The sequence below is a fragment of the Rhinoraja longicauda genome, chromosome 13 (genome assembly GCF_053455715.1).
Source record: "Rhinoraja longicauda isolate Sanriku21f chromosome 13, sRhiLon1.1, whole genome shotgun sequence".
NCBI classification, from domain to species: Eukaryota; Metazoa; Chordata; class Chondrichthyes; order Rajiformes; family Arhynchobatidae; genus Rhinoraja; species Rhinoraja longicauda.
In genome coordinates this window covers 1748315-1760081 of record NC_135965.1, presented here as the reverse complement: position 1 = coordinate 1760081, position 11767 = coordinate 1748315, and the positions used below count along the sequence as shown (strand labels likewise).

At 46.5% G+C, this 11767-nt stretch overlaps 1 protein-coding gene across 5 annotated transcripts in view; it reads left to right on the top strand.

Annotated features, from left to right (window-relative positions):
- Window positions 1-11767, top strand: part of fam131ab (family with sequence similarity 131 member Ab) — a 110813-nt gene that overhangs the window by 9332 nt on the left and 89714 nt on the right. The gene's annotated exons all lie outside the window — the stretch shown is intronic.

Sequence of the window (11767 nt, the reverse complement as noted above, 5' to 3'; positions counted from 1 at the left end):
TCTTGTTGATGTGGGATCTATTTAGAGGAACAATCTGAGATTTGAGTAATGTGTAGGAAGGAACTACAGATGCTGTTTTACACCGAAGATAGACACACAATGTTGGAGTAACTCAGCGGGACAGGCAGCATCTCTGGGGAGAAGGAATGGGTGACGTTTCGGGTCGAGACCCTTGGGTTTCGAAACATCACCCATTCCTTCTGTCCAGGTAAACACAAAATGCTGGAGTAACTCAGCGGATCAGGCAACAACTCTGGAGAAAAGGAATAGGTGACGTTTCGGGATGAGACCCTTCTTCAGACTCGACCCGAAACATCATCCATTCCTTCCCTCCCGAGATGCTGCCTGACCCGCTGAGTTACTCCAGCATTTTGTGTCTACCTTCGATTGAAACCAGCATCTGCAGTTTTTTCCTTCCCTCCCGAGATGCTGCCTGACCCGCTGCGTTACTCCAGCATTTTGTGTCTATCTAAGATTTGTGTAATCTTGATTGAAATAGTTAAATTGAATGGAATGGGAGATTTAACTTTATCTTACAAAATGCTGGTGCATTCGAACAGTCAGGCAGATAAAAGAAAACTGAAATAGAGAATGCATGATAGAGAGTCGAGGGTGGATCAGACAACATCTGTGAGGGGAAATTGATCTTTCATTAGAACTGGAAACAAAAGAAATGAGACACATTTTAAGCTGCAAAGAAGGGGAGGAGTGGAGAGATGGAAGGTTTGTGAGCAGGAGAGACTGCATGCTGGAGGCTGAGAGAGGGTGAAGACTTGTTTAGCTCAGCTAATCCACTTGGGGGGAAATTAATAGAATGAGATAAATAGGCGTGTCACGGTGGCGCAGTTACAGCGCCAGTGACCCGGGTTCCATCCCGACTACGGGTGCTGTCTGTACGGAGTTTGTACCTGCATGGGTCTGTCACCGCCTGGGTTTTCTCCGAGATCTTCGGTTTCCTCCCACACTCCAAATTCGTGCAGGTTTGTAGGTTAATTGGCTTGGTAAATTGTCCCCGGTGTGTGTAGGATGGCGTTAATGTGCGGGGATCGCTGGTCGGCATGGACCCGGTGGGCCGAAGGTCCTCTTTCCACGCTGTATCTTTAAACTAAACCAAACTAAACTAAAGATAGACACAAAAGGCTGGAGTAACTCAGCAGGTCTGGCAGCATCTCTGGAGAGAAGGAATGGGTGACGTTTCGGGTCGAGACCCTTCTTCAGACTGGTTAGGGATAAGGGAAACGACAGATATAGATGGTGATGTGGAGAGATAAAGTACAATGAATGAAAGATACGCAAAAAAGTAACGATGATAAAGGAAACAGGCCATTGTAAGCTGTATGTAGGGTGAACATGAGAAGCTAGTGCGACTTGGGTGGGGGAGGGATAGAGAGAGAGGGAATGCTGGGGCTACCTGAAGTGAGAGAAATCAAATCATCATACCACTGGGCTGTAAGCTGCCAAAGTGAAATATGAGATGCTGTTCCTCCAATTTGTGTTTAGCCTCACACTGACAATGGAGGAGACCGAGGACAGAAAGGTCTGTGTAGGAATGGGAAGGGGAATTAAAGTGTCCAGCAACCGGGAGATCAGGTAGGTTCAGGTGATGATCACCTGAGTGAAGGTGTTCCGTGAAACAATCGCCCAGTCTGCGTTTGGTCTCGCGGATGTATAAGAGTCCACATCTTGAACAACGGATACAGTAGATGAGGTTGGAGGAGGTGCAAGTGAATCTCTGCCTCACGTGAAAGGACTGTCGAGGTCCCTGGACAGAGTCGAGGGAGGAGGTATAGGGACAGGTGTTGCATCTTCTGCGGTTGCAGGGGAATGTACCTGGGGAGGGGGTGGTTTGGGTGGGAAGGGATGGGTTGACCAAGGAGTTGCGGAGGGAATGGTCTCTGCGGAAAGCGGAAAGGGGTGGAGATGGGAAGATGTGGCTAGTGGTGGGATCCCGTTGGAGGTGACGAAAATGTCGGAGGATTATATGTTGTGACTGTAGATGTATTATGTAAAGATGATGGAGAACAGAGAAGTAGGAAAGTGCTGGAAGCGTGAGATACAAACACTGCAGTTGCTGGACATCTGCTACCAAAGAAAAGACTAATAATCAGCAGGTCAAGCAGGATCTGCAGAGATCAGAAATTAGTTAACCTTGCAGGTCATGTAAGAAAATAACTGCAGTTGCTGGTAGAAATCGAAGGTATTTATTCACAAAATGCTGGAGTAACTCAGCAGGTCAGGCAGCATCTCAGGAGTGAAGGAATGGGTAACGTTTCGGGTCGAGACCCTTCTTCAGACTTCCCACAGCTATCTGGACTACACTTCTTCCCACCCGGTCCCCTGCAAAAAGTCTACCCCCTACTCCCAATTCCTCCGTCTACGCCGCATCTGCGCCCGGGATGAGGTGTTTCACACTAGGGCATCAGAGATGTCCTCATTCTTCAGGAAACGGGGCATCCCCTCTTCCATTATAGATGAAGCTCTCACTAGGGTCTCTTCTACATCCCGCAGCTCCGCTCTTGCTCCCCCTCCCCCATTCGTAACAAGGGCAGAATCCCCCTCGTTCGCACCTTCCACCCCACCAGCCAGCATATCCAACAAATCAGGATCAGTCTGAAGAAGGGTCTCGACCCGAAACGCCACCCATTCCTTCTCTCCTGAGATGCTGCCTGTCCTGCTGAGTTACTCCAGCATTTTGTGAATAAATACCTTGCAGGTCAATGGCGTTTCATCACCCAGAACTGGGGTGGCACGGTGATGCAGCTTGATAGAGCTGCTGACTCACGATGCCAGAGACCCAGGATCGAAGGTAGATACAAAATGGGACAGTAACTCAGTGGGACAGGCAGCATCTCAGGAGCAAAGGAATGGGTGACGTTTCGGGTCGAGACTCTTCTTCAGACCCAGGATCGATCCTGGACTCGGGTGCTGTCCATTTGGAGTTTGCACGTTCTCCCTGTGACCGTGGGTGCTCCGGCTTTCTCCAAGCATCTCACACACGTGCAGGTTTGTAGGCTAATTGGCGTCTGTAAAGTGCTCTTCGTGTGTAAAGAGTGGGTGAGAAAGTGGGGCACCATAGGACCAGTGTGAATGGATGACCGATGGTTGGTGTCGACTCAGAGGGCCGAAGGGTTTGCTTCCATGCTGTTATCTTTAAACCAAACTATACTGACCAGTTGTGATACGGGTGTGAACAGTGATTCTCTGAAATGGTCATCAGTGTCCTGAGGACTGTAATGTCTTTAGTCAGAAGGTGTGTTGGACCTTGAGTTTGCAATGGGCTTGAGAGAGGTGAAAGATGGAAAAGCCACCGTGTGAGAAGGACGGAGAGCAGGAATTTCTGCAACTCGATCGTTCTTGTCGACTGCAAAGTGGTCTGCAAATCAGCATTTGTAAAACAAACCACATGATGGACTTCAATAGCAGTTGGAACATTGGAAGATGTTGGACTGGTTTTTTGGCTCTGGATGGAGTGAGGAGAAAAGTAAAAGTGTAGCTGCTCAAGTTTATTGTAAGAGTGAAGCAGATAGTTTCAGAAGGAAGAGGGAGGAGAACTAGGGAGTTTCAATAGACAATAGACAATAGGTGCAGGAGGAGGCCATTCAGCCCTTCGAGCCAGTACCGCCATTCACCGTGACCATGACTGATCATCCACAATCAGTACCCCGTTCCTGCCTTCTCCCTTGACTCCGCTATCATTAAGAGCTCTATCTAACTCTCTCGAAAGCATCCAGAGAATTGGCCTCCACTGCCTTCTGAGGCAGAGAATTCCACAGCTTCACAACTCTCTGAGTGAAAAAGTTTTTCCTCATCTCCGTTCTAAATGGCCAACCCTTTATTCTTAAACTGTGGCCCCTGGTTCTGGACTCCCCCAACATCGGGAACATGTTTCCTGCCTCTAGCGCGTCTAATCCCTTAATAATCTTATATGGTTCAATAAGATCCCCTCTCATCCTTCTAAATTCCAGAGTATACAAGCCCAGTCGCTCCAATCTTTCAACATATGACAGTCCCGCCATTCTGGGAATTAACCTAGTGAACCTACGCTGCACGCCTTCAATAGTAAGATTTCAGAGAAAACCCACGCAGGTCGCGGGGAGAATGTCCAAACTCCGTAGAGGCAGCACCCGTAATCGGGATCAAACCCGGGTCTCCGGCGCTGTATTTGCTGTAAGGCAATAACGCTACCGCTGCGCCACCGTGCCGCAGGTTAGCTGGACATCCCTCAAAGCTGTTCGATATTAAACAAGCCACATAGGAAAATTCAGGCCACGACAGCATGGCATTGTGAAAGAGCACTAGTATCTCACTAATTTAGTGGTGTTCTCAAATATGTGGTAAGTGCTGTGAATAAAGGAAAATCAGTCAATGTATTAGGATGTGCAGAAATAATTGGAGAAAGTGCCGTAGCGAAAGTTATTACGGAAAGTAAGTATAGCTAGGTGACAGGAAGTGGAAAATAGGCATAAATAGTCTTTCTCTGGTTGGCAAAATGTAATGAGTTGTGAGATCAGAGTTGAGTGTCAACCTTTTAAAATTTAAATTCATAACTTGGATGATAAATTCATTGATGGCACAAAAATAGGTAGGCAAGTAAGCTCTGCAGGTATTGTTGACAACTGTCCCATATTGGCTGGGACAGCCCGTATAATGGGCTAAGTTGGTTTGTTCGGTACGGGACAGTCCTTGTCCCATATTAGGCCCGGGGGGCACTGTCTGCTCGGACGCTGTAGGCCCGGACGCTGTAGGCCCGGACTCTGTAGGCCCGGTCGCTGTAGGCCCGGACAGTGTAGGCCCGGACGCTGTAGGCCCGGACACTTTAGATCCGGACAGTGTAGGCCTGGACGCTGTAGGTCCGGACAGTGTAGGTCCGGACAGTGTAGGCCTGGATGCTGTAGGTCCGGACAGTGTAGGTCTGGAGGCCTGTGCGCCACCTAACGGAGGTTGCGTAGCAACCCCCCCTCCAGGCCCGGGCGGCCGCCATTGGTGGAGCGGGAGCACGTGGCCGCTGGCTGGGTGAGGTCATGGGGGGCACGGGGCGGTGACGCAACCTTGTCCCGTATTTGGGAGTGAGATAGTTGGCAACTCTATGTGAAGGAGACATAAGGAGTGTACAAAGGGAACATAGTCAAATGAGAGGGCAAAGATCTGGCAAACTAAGTATATTGTGCAAATTGTCAAATGAAAAGCTGTCAAATGATTATATTTTCTACATAGCGAGAGATGTGGAGAGGGAACTGAGTGGACTAGTACATGATTTGAAGACGGCTGGTAATCAGCTTGAACAATTTATTAGGAAAGCTAACAGAATGTTTATTGTTACAAACATTGGTGAGACCATATCTGGAGTACTTTGCACAGTACTGGTCTCTTTACTGAGGAAGGATGTTAATGCATTGGAAACTGTTCAGTGAATGTTTAGGAAGGAACTGCAGATGCTGGTTTAAATGCAAAGATGGACACAAAAGCTGGAGTAACTCAGCGGGTCAGGCAGCATCTCTGGAGAAAAGGAATAGGTGACGTTTCGGGCCGAGACCCTTCTTCAGACTGAGAGTCAGAGTAAAAAGGGAGAGATATTGACGGTGATATAGAGAGATATAGAACAAATGAATGAAAGATATGCAAAAATGTAACGATGATAAAGGAAGCAGGCCATTGTGAGCTGTGGATGGGGTGAAAACGAGTTACAGACAATGAGACTCAACAAAACGACTTTGAAGTTAGTACAACGACTTGTGTGGGGGAGGGATGGAGAGAGAGGGTTACTTAAAGTTAGAGAACCAATATTCATATCCCTGGGGTGTGAGCTGCCCAAGCGAAATATGAGGTGTTGTTCCTTCACTTTGCATTTGGCCTCGCACTGACAGTGGAGGAGGCCCAGGACAGAAGGGTCAGTGTGGGAATGGGAAGGGGATAGGGTTGCCAACTGTCCCTTATTAGCCGGGACATCCCGTATTTTGGGCTAAATTTATTTGTCCCGTACGTGACTGCCCTTGCCCCGTATTAGGTCCGGGGGGCGCTGTCAGCCCGGACACTGTAGGCCTGGACGCTGTAGGCCCGGAGGGCGCTGTTGGCCCAGACACCGTAGGCCTGGACATTGTAGGCCCGGACATTGTAGGCCTGGACACTGTAGGCCCGGGGGCCGCTGTAGGCCTGGACACTGTAGGACCGGAAGCTGTAGGCCCAGGGGCCACTGTAGGCTCGGGGGCCGCTGTAGGCCCAGACAGTGTAGGCTCAGGGGCCGCTGTAGGCCCGGACAGTATAGGCCCGGGGGCCCGGGCGTCGCCTAACAGAAGTTGCATAGCAACCAACCTCCCGGCCCGGGCGGCCGCCATTGGTGGAGCGGGAGCAAGTGGGCGCTGTCTAAGTGAGGTCACATGGGGTGCAGGGCTGTGATGTCACCTTATCCCTTGTTTGGGGGTGAGATAGTTGGCAATCCTAGAAGGGGAGTTAAAGTGTTTGGCAACTGTGGCAATCAGGTAGGTCCAGGTGGGCCGAGGTTTATTTGTCTGGTCCCTGGAATGGTTGCTCCCATATTTGGAAAGTTTGGAAATCTAGGATTGTAATCACAAGTGTTTAGAAGAGTGAAAGGGAACTTTATTGAAACAAACAAGATCCCACGAGGTCCTGATGGGATGAAAAGAGGTTATTTTCTAAAAGTAAGGCTGTGTTTTAAAATATGGAATTGGCCATTTCAGGCAGATGAGATGTAATTTTTCCTCAGTGCGTTGTGAATCATTGAACACACTTCACAGGGTAGTTGAAGCAGAGTCTTTGAATAATTTTAAGGCAGAGATTGGTAGACACTTGATAATTAGAGAGTGAAAGGTTACCATGGTGAGACAGGAATGTGTGTTAACGTCACCATCAGTTCAACCACAGAAACACAGAAACATGGAAAATAGGTGCAGGAGGAGGCCATTTGGCCCTTCGAGCCAGCATCGCCATTCATTATGATCATGGCTGTTCATCCACAATCAGGTACAAGGGGCAAAATGATCTATTTCTGCTTTTAATTGTTTCAGATGTACAAACCTGGAAATATTTGCTTCAGCCCCAACAACTGATAAATTGATGTAACTGACCCAAAACTGACACATAAATACCGACTTCAATAATCTGCCACGGACATGTTATTTTTACACAAATTTCTGTAAAGTGCCTAAAGTCTATTTTCATCAGGCCAAAGTAAATTTGCTCTTAAAATATTTCAAATGTTTCACAATTAAGTCCCACAACCACAATAGTTAATTACTTACCATGACATCAATGATAGAAAAACTTCGGCATGGCCTTGAAACCTCACCACCCACTGACATTATCTAAAGTGTTTTATTATTGTGCTAAGTATCTGTTCTTTAAATAGTTCAAGAGTCAAGAGCGTTTTACTGTCATATGTTCCAGATAGAACAATGAAATTCTTACTTGAGGCAACACATGTGAACAGAGTTTACATTCAAATGCCTAACTTTTGGTTATGAGGAATGTGCCTTTAATTTTGTTCAGCATGGTTTAAAACAAATTTTTGGTTATGCAGTAACCAAATTAAAAAAAAATCTTGTATTCTACTTCATAATTGCTAACCAATATAAAATGATTATTTTATGTGTTGCACTCCGTAAATTTCCTAAAAATCATCAGACTGTGTCGATCTAGGAAGTCCTTGAAAAGGGAAGTCGTTCCCATTTGAGGCCTTTATTGTTATTTCAAATAACAATAAAATGGCACGGTGGTGCAGCGGTAGAGTTGCTGCTTTACAGTGAATGCAGCGCCGGAGACCCGGGTTCCATCCCGACTACGGGTGCTGTCTGTACGGAGTTTGTACCTTCTCCCCGTAACCTGTGTGGGTTTTCTCCGAGATCTTTGGTTTCCTCCCACACTCCAAAGACATGCAGGTTTGTAAGTTAATTGGCTTGGTAAATGTAAATATTATCCCGAGTGGGTGTAGGATAGTGTTGATGTGCGGGGATCGCTGGTCGGCGCGGACCTGGTGGGCCGAAAGGGCCTGTTTCTGCGCTATATCTCTAAACTAAACTAAACTAAAAAATATCATAACACTGGCCAAAAATCACATGAGCAGCCCAGTGAATGGTGTTGGTTTAATGGCTATGACGCTTTGCACAGTAAATCATTATAAGTGAAAGTTGGGGCTGATACTGCACCTTTTATAGGGCCTCTGAGATCTGAGTGATTAAGACAAGCATTTGAGTATCAGATTAACCAATCGAGTCAAGAGCCAAGAGTCAAGAGTGTTTAATTGTCACATGAACTGAAAATAGGACAATGAAATTCTTACTTGCAGTAGCATAACTGGTGTGCAAACAGTACTCATGGATAACACGCATGGGTAACAAGTGAGAAAACCCACATCTCCAGAACCAGGGACAGTTATCAGGCAACTGAACCATCCTACCACAACCAGAGAGCAGTCCCAAACTGCTATCCACCTCATTGGTGACCCTCGGACTTTCTTTGATCGCACTTCACTGGCTTTACCTCGCACTAAACGTTATTCCCTTATCATGTATCTGTACACTGTGAATGGCTCGATTGTAATCATGTGTTGTCTTTCTGCTGACTGGTAGCAAGCAACAAAAGCTTTTCACTGTACCTCGATACACGTGACAATAAACCAAACTGAACTGAAACTGAACAATGAGCAAAAGAAAGTTCAATAAATTTTAAAAAACGATATTATTGCAAAACTAAAACCCAAAGTCCTTCATGTAATGAAGGCAGTTCGTAGTTGGCGATGGTAGTGTTCAAGAGCCTGATGGATTTTGAGAACAAGTTGGACCTGAACGTAAAAGTCATACTTTTCAGACTCCTATACCTTCTTCCTGAGTGAAATGAAAGTGTGGACAGGGTGGTGAGTGTGCTTGAGGATGTTGGATACCTTTGGTGCTGGTAGAGTCTCATGTACAGTACATTCCTTCCATGGTGGGATTAGCACCCACAGAGCTTTAAACTAAATAGTAGGAGGGGGGGGGGGGGGGTGCAAATTGGAAGTGTAAGGGTGGAGTTATAGGGAAAGAGATTGCAGGAGATGTTACAGAATTAATGGGATCGAAAGGGGTAAGAGAGTAAGGTCAGGTAAAATCGGGACCGGTGTGAGAAGGGAGGTGAATACCAAATTATAGGTGTTGTATTTGAATACGCGTAGTATAAGAAACATAGTGGACGAGCTTGTAGCACAGTTAGAGTTTGGTAGGTATGATGTTGTGGGAGTTACTGAGACGTGGCTGCAAGAGGATTGGAGCTGGGCTACCGGTCATATCGGAATGACAGGAAGGTGGGCAGAGGGGGCGGGTCAGTCTGAAGAAGGGTCTCGACCCGAAACGTCGCCCGTTCCTTCTCTCCAAAGATGCTGCCTGACCCGCTGAGTTACTCCAGCATTTTGTGATACTTTGGGTGGGTTAGTTCTGTTGGTTTGGAATAGAATTCAGTCCTTAGTGAGGGGTGACTTAGGATCAGATGCAGAGTCATTGTGGATAGAGCTGAGAAATCGTAAGGGTAAAAAGACCCGAATGGGAGTTATTTACAGGCCCCCAAATAGTAGCCAGGATATAGGGTACAAGTTACGTCAGGAGATTAAATTGGCGTGTAAAAAAGGCAATGCTACGGTGATCATGGGAGATTTCAATATGCAGGTGGACTGGGAAAATCAGGTTGGTACTGGACCCATGAAAGGGAATGTGTAGAGTGCCTCCGAGATGGATTCTTAGAACAGCTTGTAGTGGAGCCTACCAAGGAAAAGGCAATTTTGGATTTAGTGTTGTGTAATGAGCTGGATTTGATAAGGGAACTCAAGGTAAAAGCCATTAGGAGGTAGCGACCACAATATGATCAGTTTTAATCAGCAATTTGAGAGGGAGAAGGTGAAATTGGATGTGTCGGTATTGCTACTGAGCAAAGGGCCCCTTTGAGGCATGAGGGAGGAGCTGGCCAAAGTTGACTGGAAAGGGACCCTAGCAGGGCTGACGGTGGAACAGCAATGGCAGGAATTTCTGGGAATAATCCGGAAGATGCAGGATTTTTTAAATTCCAAAGAGGAAGAAAGATTCTAGGGGAGAAAGACGTGACCGTGGCTGACAAGGGAAGTCAAGGACAGTATAAAACTAAAAGAGAAGGCGTATAACATAGCAAAGATTAGTGGGAAGCCAGAGGGTTGGGAAGAACAACAGCAGGTAACTAAAAAGGCGATTCGGGAATAAAAGATGAAATACGAATAATTGCTAGCCAATAATATGAAAAAGAGGATAGCAAGAGTTGCTTAAAGAGCAAGAAAGAGGCAAGAGTGGAAGATGGAACGCTGGAGAATGATGCAGGAGAAGTTATAATGGAGAATAAAGAAATGTCAGAGGAGTTGAATAACGTTTTTGCATCAGTCTTCACAGTGGAAGACACCAGCAGCGTGCCTGAAATTCAAGAGAGTCAGGAAATTAAAAAGTCCCCAAGCATTTTTAAAACATGAAGGCCTGAGAACCTACATTGATTATTGGCCAAAGAGATCGAATGGCAGAGTCAGATAATTAGCTTCAAAATGACTCCTGATGGTGAATTTTCTGCACATTTATTGTACACATGCAGGAGCTCACATTATTCAGTGTACTTGAAAGTGTAGTTAGGAGCTGGACAATGCCTTTGTGAACTAAGTAGTCAGGCAATGCATCTTGGACAGTTTCCAGTGAATCAGCTTCGGTCGGTATCTGTTTTTGCTGTAGCATTTAAATGTGAACAAGGCAGTTAGATTTGTCATTGTTTTGACAAGAATCTTTGGGCCATTTAGTTCTGCAACTTTAAAAACAAATGTCATGTACACCAGTCATTTCACCAATGAAATGTCATTTCAGCAATGTTGCCAAATTAGTTGCTGACTTAATAACCAGTGGATCCTTGGAAACAGCATCGAAAGAAGGGTCTAGACCCGAAAGGTCACCTATTCCTTTTCTCCAGGGTTGCTGTCTGACCTGCTGAGCTACTCCAGCTTTTTGTGTCTATCTTCGGTTTAAAGCAGCATTGGCAGTTCCTTCCTACACATGGAGGAGGGGGAGTTCAACGAGATCTGGGTGTCCTAGTGCATCAGTCAATGAAAGGAAGCATGCAGGTTCAGCAGGCAGTGAAGAAAGCCAATGGAATGTTGGCCTTCGTAACAAGAGGAGTTGAGTATAGGAGCAAAGAGGTCCTTCTACAGTTGTACCGGGCCCTGGTGAGACCGCACCTGGAGTACTGTGTGCAGTTTTGGTCTCCAAATTTGAGGAAGGATATTCTTGCTATGGAGGGCGTGCAGCGTAGGTTCACTAGATTAATTCCCGGAATGGCGGGACTGTCGTATGTTGAAAGGCTGGAGCGATTGGGCTTGTATACACTGGAATTTAGAAGGATGAGGGGGGATCTTATTGAAACATATAAGATAATTAGGGGATTGGACACATTAGAGGCAGATAACATGTTCCCAATGTTGGGGGAGTCCAGAACAAGGGGCCACAGTTTGAGAATAAGGGGTAGGCCATTTAGAACGGAGATGAGGAAGAACTTTTTCAGTCAGAGGGTGGTGAAGGTGTGGAATTCTCTGCCTCAGAAGGCAGTGGAGGCCAGTTCGTTGGATGCTTTCAAGAGAGAGCTGGATAGAGCTCTTAAGGATAGCGGAGTGAGGGGGTATGGGGAGAAGGCAGGAACGGGGTACTGATTGATAGTGATCAGCCATGATCGCATTGAATGGCGGTGCTGGCTCGAAGGGCTGAATGGCCTACTCCTGCACCTATTGTCT